Source organism: Lepisosteus oculatus, unplaced genomic scaffold (genome assembly GCF_040954835.1).
Source record: "Lepisosteus oculatus isolate fLepOcu1 unplaced genomic scaffold, fLepOcu1.hap2 HAP2_SCAFFOLD_131, whole genome shotgun sequence".
NCBI lineage: Eukaryota > Metazoa > Chordata > Actinopteri > Semionotiformes > Lepisosteidae > Lepisosteus > Lepisosteus oculatus.
This window is the reverse complement of record NW_027167680.1, coordinates 179,621-197,019: the sequence shown is the minus strand read 5'-3', so window position 1 is coordinate 197,019 and position 17,399 is coordinate 179,621. Positions and strand designations below refer to the sequence as shown.

Below are 17,399 nucleotides of genomic sequence, written 5' to 3'. Positions count from 1 at the left end.
AGCAAACTTGAAAGGGGCAGTGGGGGCAGACACTTCCCGCCCCCCAAAGAAAAGAGCGCCAATCAGACAGGCGGAGACCAAGGACTCGCAGAGCAGACAACCACAATCGCCATAACAAGAGCGATTGTGAGCGGTTTTGTTTTCTCTCTTTGACCAGCCCAGCTGCGCCCCACCCGAAAGCAGGGAAGCAGAAAAATTGTATGGAACTCATTCATGCTCCTCTCCACGGAAATTTTTAGTAAAAGGCAAAAGATTTGTATGAAATGAATAGAAACCAGAGTGCGTGGCTGCACAGCTTCAGGAGCCCAGGCCACCTTCAAGGCCTCTGCCCTGCCGGTCGTGGTTGGCAATGCACCTGGCCTTACAAACGAGCCAGTGGGGTCCGTTCAGCTCCGGGCTCATCGCCTGCGGCTCTCGGCTTGCGGGCGTGCCCAATCCGTGCGATAACTCGGAAAACACCCGGCCACACTGTGCCGGAAACGACGCACTCTGGGAAGCCGCTTTGCAAAGCGAGGTCCCAGGATCCCCTGCGGCCGGACACTTCCCGCCCCCCAAAGAAGAGAGCGGCAATCAGACGGGCAGAGACCGAGGACTCGCAGAGCAGACAACCACAATCGCCATAACAAGAGCGATTGTGAGCGGTTTTGTTTTCTCTCTTTGACCAGCCCAGCTGCAACCACCCGAAGGCAGGGAAGCACAAAAATTGCACGGAACTCATTCATGCTCCTCTCTACGGAAATCTTTAGCAAAAGGCGAAAGATTTGTACGAAATGAAGAGAAACCAGAGTGCGTGGCTGCACAGCTGCAGGAGCCCAGGCTGCTTTCAAGGCCTCTGCCCTGCCGGTCGTGGTTGGCAATGCACCTGGCCTTACAAACGAGCCAGTGGGGCCCGTTCAGCTCCGGGCTCATCGCTTGCGGCTCTTGGCTTGCGGGCGTGCCCAATCCGTGCAATAACTCGGAAAACACCCTGCCATACTATGCCGGAAACGATGCACTCTGCTACAATATGATTGCTACATATCTGCATTTGTTGGTTTTTAAGGAGTAAGAGTGCAGGGAGTTTAAACCTGCGATCCAGTGTGTTGAAGTATTTCACAACACTACCCCTAGCACATCTGGAAATAAATCCTCATAATGATTATTGCCCTGGGCATGTACCATAAAATCAGTGAGCATATATATATATATAACTGTGTTGAAGCTAGAGACACAGAATAACTGCAAACACATCCTAAATACAGTGTTCCTGCACCTTTGACCTCATCCAGAATGTATCCTTTTTTGAAAGGGATTGCTGTCAGAATGCACAACTGAATCCCAAACAGAATCTCTAGTCAAATATGATCATTTGTGAAACAGGCAAATGAGTCTCTCAGGTGCCCATTGCTCATTTTCCGACACATTTATGCAATACTTTCACCATGCATTGAGCAATAGGGATTAAAGACACCACAGGTAAGGTTTTCGCGTTGAGCAATAGGGATAAAAGATACCAGAGGTAAGGTTTAAAAGTGATTCTGAGGTGTAACACATCAGCTAGGCATCTGAAATGCGGGGTTTGAGAGCCCTTCAGGGAACACCGTACCCTAAAGGTACCAGAAGTCCACTAGTATAAGCATTAAGTCACTGTCACCCCTGTTACAATGTGATTGCTACATATCTTCATTTCTTTGGTTTTTAAGGAGTAAGAGTGCAGGGGGTCTAAATCTGCGATCCAGTGTGTTGAAGTATTTCACAACACTACCTGTAGCCCGTCTGGAAATCAATCCTCATTCTGATTGTTGCCCTGGGAATGTACCAATAAATCACTGAGCATATATATATATAGCACTGTGTTGAAGCTAGAGACCTGTATGTATAATATGATGCTAAAATGTTATTTTCACATATATTAATGTAATAAATGATTGCTTATGCTTTATAAACAAATCTAATTAAAATAAAAGCTTACGTTTTGTATTTATCTTGTACCATAGAACATGATTTTCTTTGTATTTCAAGCCCACAAAGTGTCCAAATGACGCACTACATGATATAAGGAAGATTATCACATGCATATCGGTATTATCTTTCTTATGAAAATGCATTCCTTTCATTACCTTTTACTTTTTAAAATGAACTCAAATTGTGTATAATGTAATAATTTAAGTAGAATAGATTCTAATAATATAATGATCCAGTGTATTGCACTGGCCTGGTCAGCCTGGCCTGGTGGATGGTGCACATAGCACTTTCAGTGCTGGAGGTGTTAATGGCGGAGGTGTTGGAGAGTGATAGCTGTGTGGGATGGGTGGGTGAGTAGCTGTCGTGGGTTGTAGCTTTTCCTTTGCAGCTTGTCCTATACCTTCCTCCTGTAGGCGTCCTTGCTCTCTCTCAACTTCTGTTTTAGCCCCCATCATGTAATGATGAACATGATTTACATGATATAAGGAAGATTATCACATGCATATCGGTATTATCTTCCTCATGAATATGCATTCCTTTCATTACCTTTTAATTTTTAAAATGAACTCAAGTTGTGTATAATGTAATAATTTAAGTAGAATAGATTCTAATAATATAATGATCCAGTGTGTTGCACTACTTCACTGCTTCACTGCTCTATGCCGTCTGGAAATAAATCCTCAGACTACTTACTGCCCTGGGCATGTACCAATAAATTACAGGAGCACATCTATATATCACTGCGTTGAAGCAGGAGACACAATCACTGCAAACACATCCTAAATACAGCGTTTCAGCACCTTTGACCTCATCCAGAACGTATAATTTCTCTCAGGGGCCCATTCCTCATTCTCAAGACACATGTATGCAGTACGTACACTATGCATTGAGCAATAGGGATTAAAGACACCACAGGTAAGGTTAGAAGACATTCTGACTATATTCTAAAATATTGGACTCATATTCTTATGATGGCAGACATGATGCTGTGTTTAAAACCGGGGTTAATGGACATTATATGACTGTCAATTCTGTTTTGTTTTGGAGACTCTTGGCTGCCTATGTGGTGCAGCGTGAAAAAAACATTTTCCAAAACTGTGTCAGCTCAAAAGTTGTAAGAAAACCTTTCCAGCTGCTTTAACTCTCTTCATTTTTGTCATTTAATTGTCTGTCGGCACTATGTGGCAGCGTTGCATGACAACCCATCTCACCACGGAAAGGAACCTAACAGCTTTTGTAAGAGAGGAAAAAGGGACCTGGCCTGTACGGAGATCGAACCCACAACCTTGGCGTTATTAGCACCACGCTCTAACCAACTGAGCTAACCAGCCTCACGACAGCAATCCTCTCTGTGCTGCAAAAAATCGAACTCAGGGAATTTCTTTTGCTCTCCTTTGAATAGAAAGCCGTGTAATTCAGTGTACGGGCTTTCTCGTGCAGTTTCATGGTTCTTGTAACCCAAATCCTACACTGGCCTGAAGTGTCCCCCCATTTCACAGCATTTTTCAGCTGATTTAAAATGTACCTAAAGGAGAAGCATTATTGAAGACCATCAATTACCAAGAGCATTTGTCAAAGGTTTTGGTGGTCATTTTTAATGACCACAGAGCGCTGTGACCTCGGTTTTACATCTCATCTAAGAGACAGCGCCCTTTTACAACACAGCGTCTCCGTCACTATGCTGGGGCATTGGGACCCGCACAGACCTCAGGGTGAGCGCCCCCCCACCGGCACCATTAACACCGCTTCCAGCTGGAAACTTTGTTTTTCCCTGTAGCTCACCCTCATCCGGGTACTGACCTGGCTAACAAATGCTTAGCTTCAGTGGGTTTTCAGTTGCGAGTTGCAAGGGGATGCAAGTGATGGAGCCGCTCGCTGCAAAAGCCACTGTTTTGGCTGGGAATCGAACCAGAGCCTCCCACGTGGGAAGCGAGAATTCTACCACTGAACCATCAATGCTCATTACCCAGGCCTTCAAAAAAGACGCTTTTTTGGTGCTCTGTTAAAAAAGCGTCGACATTACCTCTTTCAAAAGGCTTCACTTTCCTAGTCACATTCCAAGGCTCATTGAACCCGGGCTGTTTCCTCCAGCGGTATAGTATTGCAGTTAGACAGCACGATGCCTGCAAGATTATGTCACGCTCTGACGAGACTGTCAAAAATTGCTTTCACCGATTGTATTGCAAACCGGCGGAAGCGGGGTATTGGGAAAAGTTTTCAACTAGCAATAATTGCGCCTCGGCTAAACCTCACAGGCTACGATACTGCCAATGCGCAAAGCTGACGGTTGCCAGGCAACCGCGGGGATCCTATGGAAATCGTTATCAATCGTCTCATGGCATGTTGTTGCTGTAACGCTTCATATTTGTCGTCTTCTTCTTCTAGCTTGAGGTTTTGAAGAATTTCATGACAGACAAGGGCTCCGTCGGGAACAAAGGGCGTTGTGAGAAAACCGTTGCTTATTTTCAGCAGCAGAAATACAACCCTTTAAATACAAGATGACAGAACAATGACGAAGGGCATGCCGGGAGGAACTCATGCACTACAGAGGAAAGGGGGCGGGCACGTACAGTTCACATTCAAGCCACAAGAACTCTTCTCGGATGTTGCACAAACAAATCCTAACGTCCTGAAAGCATTGCAGCATGTTTGTGTCCCACTTCCCGTGGTTGCAGGACGACTGACACGAACGGACAAACACAATCTGTGGCGTTTAGCGTGACATAGTCTTGCAGGCATCGTGCTGTCTCACTGCAATACTATACCGCTGGAGGAAACAGCCCGGGTTCGATGAGCCTTGGAATGTGACTAGGAAAGTGAAGCCTTTTGAAAGAGGTAAAGCACTGCACAACGGAATTGAGGGAGAATCTTCCAGGGGATTCTGAGCGGTGTCTGCATACACGCAGTCCGATATGGGTGCTGAAAGCTTGAGCTACTCTTAATGTCATGCTGCCTTTCCCCGGAGTAAATCTGTTACATTGAAAGAATGCTTCTCGCAGGTTCAAAAAGGGACCCTTGAATGTGGACATAAAAAAACAAGAGTTCGCTGGCATTATATCCTAGAAGACACAGACCGGCGCCAGACCGGTAAAATGCCAGATGAACTAGGGATTGGACAGTTTCCAAGTGCTTGTACAATCGATGGAAATGTTCAAATAAATGTGCAAAAGAAATAAACAAAATAATCATTTATTTCTTTATCATATTGGCTAGCTAATGTCTTTGCTAGTTAGTGGCTGTGTTTCTGCGTTGGGTAGCAACGGGTGACTGTTCTCAGGCGGGAGATGTAAACAGCTTAATGTTCGTGTTAAATAATTCATTCTATACAGCAATCGCATATTTGGGTACCGTTTCATAAAACTTTCATGCTTAAAATGTTTAGGGAGAAATGGAAGACTGGTGTGTATTTTTTCTTTAAACTACCAAGACCAGCCATACACAGTACAGTTTATGTACATACAGTAATGTTTATGTTCCTAAATTAATATTGTTTATGACCTTCAGATGCGTTATGCTCCTCTTCTTTTTATGCTCAGCTACTAAAATTTCCCTTTAGTGGTAAAATCCATATAAATATTCAAAACTAAGCGGATTAAAATGTGCACAGTAAAGACATTAAATGATTAAATCTTTTCACTACCAACCAATGCACCACGAGTGCCCCTGTCGGTCATTTTGGCCAGCCAAGCACTTACCGCGGTGTCCTCCGGTGCCCTGCAGTGGCTTGTGGGTAGGTTACTGTACCGTGGGTTTTTATCGCGCATTTTGAATGGCTGCATCTGTATGATGTTATATGATGGTTTTTTTTTTTTTTTCAAATTTTAAATGATCATTTTTCATGGAGCTTTGAAGGGGATAAATTCAGCCTCTTTAGCCAGGCCAGAGCTCCAGGAGCCTGTGTAGGATTCTAGCTTTCTCCCCTTGCAGGCATCGGGCACAGAGGACCTCATGGTTTTCCTAAAAATCTTTTTTTTTTGTATTCCTTGTTGTTCCAAACTTAATTCTAAACACTTTTAATTAGAAATTATATTACAAATAGTGCAAAAAATGACTAATTTCACAAAAAATAATGTAATATAAAACAGATGTTTTTAACTTTATTGTAGTGTTTTAGAAACTAATATGTCTTGAAAAATGGTTATTTTTCACTCCTAGGAATGAAAGCTGTTGTTATATGATGTTTATTTTCAAATTTTGAAAAATCAAAGGATTCTATCTTTCTCCCCTTGCAGGCATCGGACACAGAGAACCTCATGGTTTTCCTAAAAATCATTTTTTATGTTCCCTGGTGTTTCAAACTTAGTTTTAATCAATTTTAATTTGTTATTATGTTAAAAACAGGGTAATAAGTTTCTTATTGGACTATAAATAATGTCATATTGTCTGCTATAAAACTGATGTTTTCAACTCCATTGTAGAGATTCTAGAATCAACCAATAGAGAATTGAAATAAAAAAGGGCATAAGAAGACATTACCAACAACGACCACAAGATGGAGATATTGTCCAAAGAGGCAAGAGGGCAAAGCCGCGAAAAGGTAAAATCATTTCTTGAAAGAGATTGCTGTCAGAATGCACATCCGTATTCCAAACAGAATCTCTAGTAAAATATGATCATTTGTGAAACAGGCAAATGAGTGTCTGCTACAATATGATTGCTACATATCTGCATTTGTTGGTTTTTAAGTAGTAAGAGTGGAGGGGGTTTAAACCTGCGATCCAGTGTGTTGAAGTATTTCACAACACTACCCCTAGCACATCTGGAAATAAATCCTCATAATGATTATTGCCCTGGGCATGTACCAAAAAATCAGTGAGCATGCATATATATATCACTGTGTTGAAGCTAGAGACACAGAATAACTGCAAACACATCCTAAATACAGTGTAGTTAAGGTGGGTAGCTGCGTCAGCATGCGTAGGCTGCAAAGGAACAAGTAATAGGTTTATTCCATGCTGAAAAAAAGAAGAAAGAGAACACAACGTTTCGGCCATGGAGCCTTCTTCAGGTGTGAGAGAGACAGGGCAGTAGGCAGAGGTAAAGTAGCGGGAGAACAAAGGTTGGGAGGGTGGAGGAGTGAGAGACGGGAGCAGGGGACAGAAAGAGAGGCCAATCAAGAGGTGTGAAGTCAGAATGGGTGCAGAGAGGTGTGAAATGAAACTTCCAATGAATGGAGAAAATTTAAAAGAACAGTAGTCTGTCATTAAGGGAAGGGAGAATGTGTGATCCTAGCTGCAGAATAATTTTAGTTTCGGTGGTCTTTCTGATGTATGAGTTCCGAAAACCGTTTTTGAGAACACAGACGGAGAGATTAGAGTGGTCGGGGCCGTCAGAGGTGAAATGAGAAACAATGGGCTTGGAGAGATCTTTAATCTTCACAGCCCTGACGTGTTCTCTGAAGTGGTCTCCGAGTCTCCTTCCTGTTTCTCCAATGTAGATGGCTGGACATTTACTGCAAGAGATACAGTAAATGAGGTTGCTGGAAGTACAAGATGCTGTCTGGGTGATCCGGAATTGTCCTGAGGGGCCTTGAATGAGTGTGGTGGTGGCTGTGTACTTGCAGGTGATACAACGAGCTCTGTTGCAAGGGAAAGTGCCTGGTGTGGATGGTTGTTGAGGGCGGTCAAGGGAGCTGTGAACAAGGAGGTTACGCAGATTAGGTGGTCGGTGATATGAGATGATAGGGCGATCAGAAAAGAGGGCCCCAATGGAGGGATCATCCTGTAGGATGGAAAAGTTGTGGTTAATGGTCCTGGGGATAGGAAGTGTGTTAGGGTGGTAAGGAAGCACCAAAGGAATGCGGTTGTTACGGCGGGAGTTCCTGATCGGGTTGATGGTCCAGGGGGTGTTTTTGGCTCGGGCAAGGGCCCTGTCAATCACACTGCTGGGGTATCCTCTGTTGATGAAAAATGAGTACATTTCGAGGGCTTGGTTCTCGAAGTCGATGTCATCGCTGCATAGTCGTCGTAACCTAAGGAACTGTGAAAAAGGAAGAGAGTTTTTAGTATGGTTGGGGTGAAATGAGCTGTACAGGAGGTAGCTGTGTGAATCCGTGGGTTTGTAATAAACTGAAGTGGACAGTCGGGGGTAGTTGATAGACAAGTGGATGTCTAGAAACGGAAGAGTGGTGGAAGATATGTTAACCGTATATTTGAGGGACGGGTGGAAGTTGGTGAAATGGTGCAGGAAGAACTCAAGCTGATCGCTGGAGCATGTGGCGGCACCGACGCAGTCATCAATATATCACTTGTAGAGGTCAGGGACATAGCCAGTGTAGGAAGCGAAGAAGCGTTCTTCTACCCAGCTGACAAAAATGTTGGCATAGCTGGGTCCCATTCTGGTGCCCATGGCCACTCCACTGACCTGTTGGTAAAAAAGATTATTGAAAGAGAATGCGTTCAGTGTGAGGACCAATTCTGCAAGGCGTACCAGGGTGTGGGTGGGTGGATCAAGCACTGTGCGTTTGTCCAGCGTGTGCTTGAGGGCTGTAAGGCCGTCATTATGGGGAATGACGGTGTACAGAGATGTGATGTCCATGGTAAAAATGTGGCATTCGGTACCCTGAAATTGGAAATCATTGAAAAGTTGGAGCGCGTGGTTGGTGTCTTTGATGTATGAGGGAAGATCTTCAACCAGCGGTCTCATGAGGCTGTCGAGAAAGGCTGAGATGTAAGTAGTTGGACAGTTACATGTTGATACGATGGGGCGTCCAGGGGTGTCAGGTTTGTGGATTTTGGGGAGGAGGTAAAATTGAGATACCTGTGGATGTTCCATGATGAGCCGGTTCGCCTCCTGGGGGAGCTCGTTACTGCTGATAAGAAGGGAAATGGTGGATACCACTTCCTTTTGGTAGTCAGTGGTAGGGTCCTGTTGGAGAGGGAGGTAGGCAGAAGTGTCAGTTAGTTGTCTAGAGGCTTCAAAGATATATAGATCCTTACCCACACCACAACAGCACCTCCTTTGTCCGCTGGTTTGATGACGATATCATCCCTGTTGCGGAGAGACTGGAGCGCCTGATTTTCTCCTTGGGTGAGGTTAGACCTATGTTTACTGGGTATAGAGAGTGCCTTGGGAGCTTGATTAGTGCATTGGTTGATGAAATAATCAACTGGTGGAAAACGGCCAGAGGAGGGAGTCCAACAGCTCTGTTTGGGATTAATGTTGTTAATGACATCAATAACCGGGTTATAAAGGAACAAGTAACAGTGTTCCTGCACCTTTGACCTCATCCGGAATGTATCGTTTTTTTAAAGGGATTGCTGTCAGAATGCACAACTGAATCCCAAATAGAATCTCTAGTCAAATATGATCATTTGTGAAACAGGCAAATGAGTCTCTCAGGTGCCCATTGCTCATTTTCAGACACATTTATGCAATACTTTCACCATGCGTTGAGCAATAAGGATTAAAGATACCAGAGGTAAGGTTTAAAAGTGATTCTGAGGTGCAACACATCAGCGATACAGCTAGGCATTTGAAATGCGGGGTTTGAGAGCCCTTCAGGGAACACCGTACCCTAAAGGTACCAGAAGTCCACTAGTATAAGCATTAAGTCACTGTCACCCCTGTTACAATGTGATTGCTACATATCTTCATTTCTTTGGTTTTTAAGGAGTAAGAGTGCAGGGGGTCTAAATCTGTGATCCAGTGTGTTGAAGTATTTCACAACACTACCTGTAGCCCGTCTGGAAATAAATCCTCATTCTGATTGTTGCCCTGGGCATGTACCAATAAATCACTGAGCATATATATATATAGCACTGTGTTGAAGCTAGAGACCTGTATGTAATAATATGATGCTAAAATGTTATTTTCACATATATTAATGTAATCAATTATTGCTTATGCTTTATAAATAAATCGAATTTAAATAAAAGCTTAAGTTTTGTATTTATCTTGTACCATAGAACATGATTTTCTTTGTATTTCAAGCCCACAAAGTGTCCAAATGACGCACTACATGATATAAGGAAGATTATCACATGCATATCGGTATTATCTTTCTTATGAAAATGCATTCCTTTCATTACCTTTTACTTTTTAAAATGAACTCAAATTGTGCATAATGTAATAATTTAAGTAGAATAGATTCTAATAATATAATGATCCAGTGTGTTGCACTACTTCACTGCTTCACTGCTCTATGCCGTCTGGAAATAAATCCTCAGACTGCTTACTGCCCTGGGCATGAACCAATAAATTACAGGAGCACATCTATATATCACTGCGTTGAAGCAGGAGACACACAATCACTGAAAACACATCCTAAATACAGTGTTCCATCACCTTTGACCTCATCCAGAACATATCATTTCTTGAAAGGGATTGCTGTCCGAATGCACATTCAAATCCCAAACAGAATCTCTAGTAATATACGATCGTTTGTGAAACATGCAAATGACTGTCTCAGGGGCCCATTCCTCATTGTCAGACACATGTATGCAATGCTTTCACCGTGCATTGAGCAATAGGGATTAAAGACGCCACAGGTAAGGTTAGATGTCATGTTCTATGATCATTTCTTTCAGCATTAGGGACTAAATATACTAAACGTATGATGCTTAAATGTTATTTTCACATATATTAATGTAATAAATGATTGCTTATGCTTTATAAACAAATCTAATTAAAATAAAAGCTTAAGTTTTGTATTTATCTTGTACCATAGAACATGATTTGCTTTGTATTTCAAGCCCACAAAGTGTCCAAATGTTCTATGATCATTTCTTTCAGCATTAGGGACTAAATATACCAAACGTATGATGCTAAAATCCTGAAAAAAGGATGTGCTCCATCTCGTCAGTAGATTGGATTCCAAAACTGATTTGGGTCAATATACATTACCTTTGAAGATAAGGTACAGTCTACTGTAGGGAACCATCAACTTAGAAAGCATTGGCCTTCCCTGGGGGTCAGGTAGGTGCAAAAGATAAACCTTTATCCTATCTTTATCTTAAGATAAGTGGCCAAGCAGTATTTTTCCAAGTTTCACCAAGCTCATCATGTTGCCATAGTAGACAAAGTTCTATAAAATGTTAAATAACTTTTAAAAAAAGCATCTTGGTCTTTCAGTACTGTACAAGGTGAATTAAACTGTCCCTGGTAATAAAAAGTAATTAGAAGCATCCCAGAAACTTTATCTCTAGAAACATTAGCTGTTTTATATCATGTAATTTATTGTGATGTTGTCAGAATTCAAGGACATTATCACACACAGAAATTGGTTCAGTTAAATCTAAAAAACACACCTAAACATGGGTTTAAATGTAAAATAGAAGTCTTACCTCTTGTCAAAAGATTTAATTCAAGAAGCGATGTAATAAATGATTGCTTATGCTTTATAAACAAATCTAATTAAAATAAAAGCTTAAGTTTGGTATTTATCTTGTACCATAGAACATGATTTTCTTTGTATTTCAAGCCCACAAAGTGTCCAAATGACGCACTACATGATATAAGGAAGATTATCACATGCATATCGGTATTATCTTTCTTATAAAAATGCATTCCTTTCATTACCTTTTACTTTTTAAAATGAACTCAAATTGTGTATAATGTAATAATTTAAGTAGAATAGATTCAGGTAGGAAATATAGAGTCATGATGTTTATGGCTGACATCATTTCACATGTGTGAATTTTAAGCTAAGAAATAAAAACATTTACAATGAATATACCATTGCTTAATTTTTAATGCCTTTAAAAAATAAATACCTCCTGAGAATAATTTGCCACTCCCAGATCCTTGGTAAGGTACTGTTTGAATCCAATCAGGAGAGGAGCATCCAGGGAGTGCTTTCTATAGAGTCCAGCTTGGGCCACTCTCTTCCGGCCTGCTGATACTTTTTAACTACTCAGGGCCTGTAAGGATATAAAACACCGGCTTAAACATTTTATACCTATAAGACAAATTAGAATTTTAGTAAAAAAAGATACATCTGAAAAATAAAAAGTCTTACTGCTGATAGAGTTCTTCAGAGCTCACATCTTTCCCTTCCTTATCCGCTTCTGTTTCAGTTTCTAGAGGAGCCTCTGGCATCTTTTCCCCCTGGACAGCGGCCTCTTGCTCAGGGCCGCTGGAATGCAGGTAGATTCTTTTCAACATGCTTTTACATAATATGTTGTAACAATGATTTCAAAAAGAAACTACAGAAGCCTTACAGATTAAAAATATCTCACCTTGCCGATGTGTCTTCAGGCTTCCCGTGTACAAAAAGGCCCAAGGACTCTAGCAGTCTTACAACCACTATCCTGTTTGCCTCACCAGACACGATCTCTGTTCTGTGGTAATCCACGATGACCCCGTTCTTCAGGTGATTCATCATGTCCTCCCTCGCCTGTTGAGAGGCCATCCTGATCTCTTCTGCCGTGGCGTGCTTCATACATGCCCTCTTCAAGTGAGCAGGAAGCTGATCAAAAGTATTCAGGCACATCTTGCACACCAGGGGAATCCTCACGGGTTTCCTTTGAAAATAAATAATACCATCTGTGTATAGAAACAAGCTAAGACTGATTTCTTAAATTATCCTTAAAATTCTCTCTCATAGTTTGAGCATAATGATTTTATTGCATTTATATAAGAATTGCTCATTGCTCCAAAATAAATAATGGTTTCATAAAAAAGTGAACACTTACTTGGTCTCAGTCACAGACTTTCCAATAGAAGCCATTGTGGAGTTCAGCAACTGCAGGTCCTAGAAGTGGGGAAGGAATTTTAAAAGAGAAATTGAAGTACAATACAGAAGGAATGGCTGAGGAATCACTGAAACATATATATATATACAAATTCCAAAGACTGAGTCCATATAGAAACACCTACCTTTCATTTTCAGTATAAGAAAAAAAAAACATTATCTTCCAAAGCATCATAAAATTGTCCCTTCTTCCAGACTCTACTTCTCTCTTGTAGTAGTACAGCAGACCTTTCCAGGTGAGCAGATCACAGAGTCCGAAATGAGCTTCCTCCATCAACCAAAGTACCTGAACATGACTCTGTCTTCATAAAAGCGCCCCTGTAATAAAGAAATTCAATCCGAAATAAAGAGGGCAGTTGCCTACTGAAATACAAGAAGTCATCAATTTTAACCTAGCAACACATTAAAGGCTGCATCTATACAAGTACGATTCTAGAAATGCTCACCAGATTACGTTTTAAGAAGGAACTGCGCCTCAGGTTCCGCCGAGATCTTAACTCGGATGGCAGGATTCAGAGTCCGGAGTGTGGACTGATGGCGCACGGAGGGTCCACATACTGTGGATCCCTCAGTGATCTTCCGCGTATTCAAACCGCCAGCGTGTGACTCCCCTGTCCCCGTGACCTCATTGCTCTGCTCTCTCCTCTGTGCAGCCGAGCCCGACTCACGGTAAAGTGAAAAAAACTATGCCCTCAACGTAAGATTTACTCTGGAGCGAGGATAGATGTTACCTTTTTATCAATGAACAGGATGTATGTGATGTGGCGACTAGGTTCAATTTTGTATCCTCTTTAAAAGATTTAGGACTGGGGTGAGCGTGATTTACCAACCTTTCAGCTAAGAACCTGACGTGCGCACCGTTTAAGCTGCATAGACTCGGTCGTTTAACTCTTCTCCATTAGCAGGGTTAAGGTTAAAGAAAAAAAACATTGCTGACTTCTTTTTTTTTTGCCTGCCGCTAGCGCTGATTAGCCAGGTTTGTATTTCATGTTTTGCAAGTTGCATCCATTTTAAGAAAAACAAGTCGCGTTAAAGACAGGAAATGAATACTTGTATTTAATTAAGTCTAGCCGTAGGCGGTTGTCCGTAAGGACCAGTTCTGTTAGAGAAGACAGAACAAAGAAGGCACTGCTGGGATTCGGACCCAGGATCTCCTGTTTACTAGAGAGGAGCGCATTACCTAACAAGTTTCGACGAGGTGGCCGAGTGGCCAAGGTGATGGACTGCTAATCCATTGTGCTCTGCACGCATGGGTTCAAATCCCGTTCTTGTCGCTTTCCATGTCTGATATGTGTGCCTGTTCGACGTTGGCCCTCCTGTTGTTTGCTCTGGTACTAGAGCCATACATTTTCTAGCGGTGGCTGAAGAAGGTATAGTAGGCTAACGTCGGTATCGAGCAGTGGCAGTACCAGTATTTACGTGCCGCTGCTGCCAAGTGGCTCTGGGTTGAGACCGCGTTTTCACTTACTTGCACGGAGAAACGGAGAAAGCGATTTTTGACAGTCTCTCGAGAGACTGCGCTAGGTGTTTAGGGATAGACTTTGTCAGTTCCCCCTGGGATGATGGCCTCTCAAATAGTTTGTGATTCCTCTAGACGTTTATACACTAGAAGCCTGCTTCGTGGCTTAAATCCAAGCTAAGGAAACGAGTTAGAGGTCTGATGCAGAACTGAGAAATTCAATGAACGGGAACACTACAGTACATTGCACTCTATGTGTGAGGAAAGCTGCCCCCTTCTGTCCCTTGTCGACCGAATAGAGGACTGTAAATGGTACCGCCAAGAAACTTTAGGATGCTGGTTGGAATCCAGCTCCAAAGAAGCGCAACAGAACTGTTTTCCGTGGAGCAGGTTTCAGCCCGTAGACCTGTTTTATTTGTAGGGCAGGGAGCATTCCCAAACGCGAATCTCCTGTTTTAGAAATGCTTTGGGCGGCGTGAAGTGAAAATAAGAAATGGGCTCCAGATGCACATGGAAGCAATCAAGTGTTTCATCCGAGCTGTTTCAAAGACTGTTCAAGAGCTTTCCTTTCACAGAGGCGCAACGATTAATGATGGGGGTGCACCCTTCAATGCGCCTTACAACTCTAGGGAGTGATTGAGACGATTCGTAGCGTGTGCTCATTTCCCTCTATTCCCCGTGTTGCAGTGGTAGGATGACGTAAATTACTGCTTCGACACGTAACGGCATTATAATCAAGTGCAAGAGCTGAGGGCTTTAGTTTTGTTTCGTTTTCCATGGCGTTCGTAAGCGCGCAAATCAAAGGCAATTCCTGCGGCTAACACGAATGTAAATGCTTTTGAAAGTGCAGTGTGGTGCAGCTTGTAAAATCCTTGTCCACATTTGTGGTTTGTTGATGTTTTTTCTGTCTGCCAAAGTTGCATTTTGACATCCGGACGGGGAGACTTTATCATTTGAACGTGAAGCCAGCCTTAAACCCTCTGAGGCGTGTCTGTCTGCCGGCACGAATCTTGTGAAAGGTATTTTTTTTTTTAACGGAGAGCGACTTTAAAAAGGTTTCCGCAGCCACCTCGCACTCAGTGTTAGATTATAGGAGGAATGCGGCAGCGGCGAGCTCGCTGTAGTCGTAGCCGAGTGGTTAAGGTGATGGACTCGAAATGCATTGGGGACTCCCCGTGCAGATTCGAATCCTGCAGACTACGGCGTCTGCCGCACGTCGCTTTGTGCCTGCGCGGAAAAGGCGTAGTGCTGCTTACCGGGGTAAAGTTAGCTTGAAGTTCGAAAACGATTTTGGCACGCCCGTAGCGCTTTCACGAAATCTCTTAGAGTTACAAAAACACTTGCTTTGTGTATAAAATACATTGTGGATGCTTTCTCAGCCTTTACTTTTTCGTTTTTATGACATTTTTTTGACCAAGCACGAATATGCTTTTGACCATATCTCCGCAATGGAAGCACAGAACGCCTTCAAACCAAAAGCATTTTAAAGACCACGACTTGTGGATATTTCCACAGCCTTTACATCAATCTATCGGTGAGCTAATTATCTTTTTTTAGACCTCCGGTTTTTCATCGATGCGTAATTACGCACGAACTGGAACCCGGGGGACCGCTGTGTGCACACGTTCACAAAGCGAGAAATACTGTTCAATACGGCTTCATGCGAAAAACCCGTATATGACCATAGGAAGCAGAACAGCGCGGTCTCCAATTACCCAGACTGTAAGCACGGGAATAAAGCTTTGTCTGATTTCTGAAACCCTTCCTTTACGTCCTGTTTTCATTCAGGTAAGGGTCAACTATATTGAAAATACTACTGACAGCAGGAAGATTAAAATATTCTTTACTCAGCATCTTATTAAAAACAGCTCCCATGATGTTCAAACCGATTTTTTACACAGAACACTGACACAGCTTTGCATTCTGAATCTCTTTTTCTCATGCTTTTATTTAATATGGCACAATGCACTGGGATAGGGGTATTCTGTTCACAAACCAATAGCATTTAAACCACAGCACCCACAATGCTGCAAGTGTTTTGCACACTAAGCAGGTCCTCTGACTTTTCCCAGCTTTATTTTGGGTTGTGGAACCTTTCTTTATATTTTTTAGGATTTTCTGAAGATAACACTACAGGTGGGATGGGTGGGTTGTCTTCATGGCTCAATAGCATTTCAAATACAGCACCCACACTGCTGAAACCAAGTGTTTTACACACCAGACAGGCCCCCGAACCTCATACAACCTTACTGTGGCTGTGGCCCCTGTCTTTATTTTGTAATGAGTTTCTGAAGATAACACTACAGGTAATACACTGGGACAGGTGGGTCGTCTTCATGGCTCAATAGCATTTCAAATACAGCACCCACTCTGCTGAAACCAAGTGTTTTACACACCAGACAGGCCCCCAAACCTCATACAACCTTACTGTAGCTGTGGCCCCTTTCTTTAATTTTTTATGATTTTCTGAAGATTACACTACAGGTAATACACTGGGACGGGTGGGTCGTCTTCATGGCTCAATAGCATTTCAAATACAGCACCCACTCTGCTGAAACCAAGTGTTTTACACACCAGACAGGCCCCCAAACCTCATACAACCTTACTGTAGCTGTGGCCCCTTTCTTTAATTTTTTATGATTTTCTGAAGATTACACTACAGGTAATACACTGGGACGGGTGGGTCGTCTTCATGGCTCAATAGCATTTCAAATACAGCACCCACTCTGCTGAAACCAAGTGTTTTACACACCAGACAGGCCCCCAAACCTCATACAACCTTACTGTAGCTGTGGCCCCTTTCTTTAATTTTTTATGATTTTCTGAAGATTACACTACAGGTAATACACTGGGACGGGTGGGTCGTCTTCATGGCTCAATAGCATTTCAAATACAGCACCCACTCTGCTGAAACCAAGTGTTTTACACACCAGACAGGCCCCCAAACCTCATACAACCTTACTGTAGCTGTGGCCCCTTTCTTTAATTTTTTATGATTTTCTGAAGATTACACTACAGGTAATACACTGGGACGGGTGGGTCGTCTTCATGGCTCAATAGCATTTCAAATACAGCACCCACTCTGCTGAAACCAAGTGTTTTACACACCAGACAGGCCCCCAAACCTCATACAACCTTACTGTAGCTGTGGCCCCTTTCTTTAATTTTTTATGATTTTCTGAAGATTACACTACAGGTAATACACTGGGACAGGTGGGTCATCTTCATGGCTCAATAGCATTTCAAATACAACAGCAACACTGCTGAAACCAGGTGTTTTACACACCAGACAGCCCCCAGAAC

General features: G+C 42.6%; 4 non-coding genes across 4 annotated transcripts; 1 reads left to right on the top strand and 3 right to left on the bottom strand.

Moving 5' to 3' along the window:
• Positions 1-169: 169 nt before the first annotated feature.
• Positions 170-283, bottom strand: LOC138226306 (U5 spliceosomal RNA). Its single transcript, XR_011184492.1, has one exon. It is a non-coding gene; the product is annotated as a U5 spliceosomal RNA (small nuclear RNA).
• A 393-nt stretch (positions 284-676) lies between these two features.
• On the bottom strand, positions 677-790 carry LOC138226308 (U5 spliceosomal RNA). The gene has a single exon (XR_011184495.1). It is a non-coding gene; the product is annotated as a U5 spliceosomal RNA (small nuclear RNA).
• Positions 791-4,084: 3,294 nt separating this feature from the next.
• On the bottom strand, positions 4,085-4,226 carry LOC138226297 (U4 spliceosomal RNA). The gene has a single exon (XR_011184482.1). It is a non-coding gene; the product is annotated as a U4 spliceosomal RNA (small nuclear RNA).
• A 10,990-nt stretch (positions 4,227-15,216) lies between these two features.
• On the top strand, positions 15,217-15,298 carry trnas-cga (transfer RNA serine (anticodon CGA)). Its single transcript has one exon. It is a non-coding gene; the product is annotated as a tRNA-Ser (tRNA).
• The last annotated feature ends 2,101 nt before the right edge of the window (positions 15,299-17,399 follow it).